The sequence below is a fragment of the Calliphora vicina genome, chromosome 2 (assembly GCF_958450345.1).
Source record: "Calliphora vicina chromosome 2, idCalVici1.1, whole genome shotgun sequence".
NCBI lineage: Eukaryota > Metazoa > Arthropoda > Insecta > Diptera > Calliphoridae > Calliphora > Calliphora vicina.
Genome location: NC_088781.1, coordinates 93,960,179 through 93,962,779, shown reverse-complemented (window position 1 = coordinate 93,962,779; position 2,601 = coordinate 93,960,179).

Here is a 2,601-nt window from a genome sequence, read left to right as displayed (position 1 = left end):
ATAAATTTAGGATGCTGTACGCTGAAAGTGGGCAATGTACATTAGAGTGCTCCAAGATTGTATGGACGAAAAAAACTTTCTAGGTACAGGCCGTCCCCCCTCTAGAATTGTTCTATGTATTGTAGAAACACGTTGTGTAAAATATTAGGATGATAGGATAACGTTAACTGGTGGCGCAACGACTCTGAAGTTTTGAGGTGCATTTACATATGCAATTTTTTCAGTTTTTGTAAAAATTTTGCCATTAAATAATGACTTTTACAATTTAATTTAAAAGAATCGAAATGTGTACGTAATTGTCGTTATAATAAGATATAAAAGACAAAAATTGGTGGAAAAATGTTAATGTTATTAAAAAATCGCCAGGCCATTAACGTGTCTCAGGCCACTAGAACAAGAAATTTATGAACAAAATTAACATATTTTGAGAAATATTAAAATAAAAGCTTATTTTTACTTAAAATATATCCATATTTACTTGTATATGAGTTTTTGTCCTCGTAGGATACCGTTAACCTATTCGCAGGTATGACCAAAAAAATTAAATTTTTTTAACGGCAGTTTCAAAACTCCAATTTCAAATTTTTAAAAATTTTGTTAAACAAATTTCAGAATTTTTTGATCATCACATGGGGATTTATTGACAACATAATAGGGAATAAAAATGTGAAAAAAGTATGTCAATGCCTCCTATAGTTTTTCCGTACCTGCGATATAAATTTTGCGATTTTCGAGAAAAACTAATTTTTTGGCCATATTTTGGGGAATGACCAGAATTTCCTTACTGTAATGATTTTTAAGTAAATGCTATTCAGAATAATATAGTCCAGGTAATTTTAAATATAGTCTGAAAGTTTTACTAAAATCGGAAAACTTTAACCCTTAAATCGTGAAGGTCAAAGGTCAATTTTTTCAATATTTGGAATTTCTCATGGAAAGATAGCGAAATATTATATATTTTTGGGCCGATTTTGATGAAACTTAAGAAAAATATAAAATGAAGTCTAGTATTCACAATAAAAGTACAAAAATGGAAATTAACCCTTAATAGCACTTGGGGTCCAAATGACCCTCAACTTTTAAAATCACGAAAAACACATTCATTTTGACCCCAAGTACTCTTAAGGGTTAATTTCCATTTTTGTACTGTTATTGTGAATACTAGACTTCGTTTTATATTTTTCTGAAGTTTCATCAAAATCGGCCCAAAAATATATAATATTTCGCTATCTTTCCATGAGAAATTCCAAATATTGAAAAAATTGACCTTTCACCTTCACGATTTAAGGGTTGACGTTTTCCAATTTTAGTAAAACTTTCAGACTATATTTAAAATTACATGGACTATAATATTCTGAATAGCTTTTACTTAAAAATCATTACAGTAAGGAAATTCTGGTCATTCCCCAAAATATGGCCAAAAAAATAGTTTTTCTCGAAAATCGCAAAATTTATATCGCAGGTACGGAAAAACTATAGGAGGTATTGACATACTTTTTTCACATTTTTATTCCCTATTATGTTGTCAATAAATCCCCATGTGATGATCAAAAAATTCTGAAATTTGTTTAACAAAATTTTTAAAAATTTGAAATTGGAGTTTTGAAACTGCCGTTAAAAAAATTTATTTTTTTTGTACATACTTAAGAATAGGTTAACGGTATCCTACGAGAACAAAAACTCATATACAAGTAAATATGGATATATTTTAAGTAAAAATAAGCTTTTATTTTAATATTTCTCAAAATATGTTAATTTTGTTCATAAATTTCTTGTTCTAGTGGCCTGAGACACGTTAATGGCCTGGCGATTTTTTAATAACTTTAACATTTTTTCACCAATTTTTGTCTTTTATATCTTATTATAACGACAATTACGTACACATTTCGATTCTTTTAAATTAAATTGTAAAAGTCATTATTTAATGGCAAAATTTTTACAAAAACTGAAAAAAATTGCATATTTTCCCCTTGTAAATGCACCTCAAAACTTCAGCGTCGTTGCGCCACCAGTTAACGTTATCCTATCATCCTAATATTTTACACAACGTGTTTCTACAATACATAGAACAATTCTAGAGGAGGGGACGGTCAAAATTCGCAATTTTGTTTTTTTGGAGCACTCTAATGTACATACCTATATACTAATTATAAAAAATAATAATGCATCCACAACAAAGGTGAAGGGTATATAAGATTCGGCATAGCCGAATATAGCACTCTTACTTGTTTTTACAATCATATTCGCTAAAATATGCGAGTGTTTTGTTTTAACGAATACAAATTAATTTTTTTATTTTTTTTTAATGTAAAAAAAATCAATAAAACAAAATTTTTCTTTCTGAATCTTCCCGAAATACTAGACCAGTTAAATTCGGCATATTAACAGTACTAGTCTTATAATGCATTTTAATTTCTATCAGTAATTATAATTTTGGTGTGGGCTTTAATTATTTGCATTTTCCAAAAAAATATTTATAATTTGTCTTCGTATTTAGTAAACCGACATGCAATTCGTGTCAAATCTACAACAAACAACAAAAATTACAACAAACAACTTAAATTAAATACAAACGGCCACCTTTAGCATTACGTGTGGTCA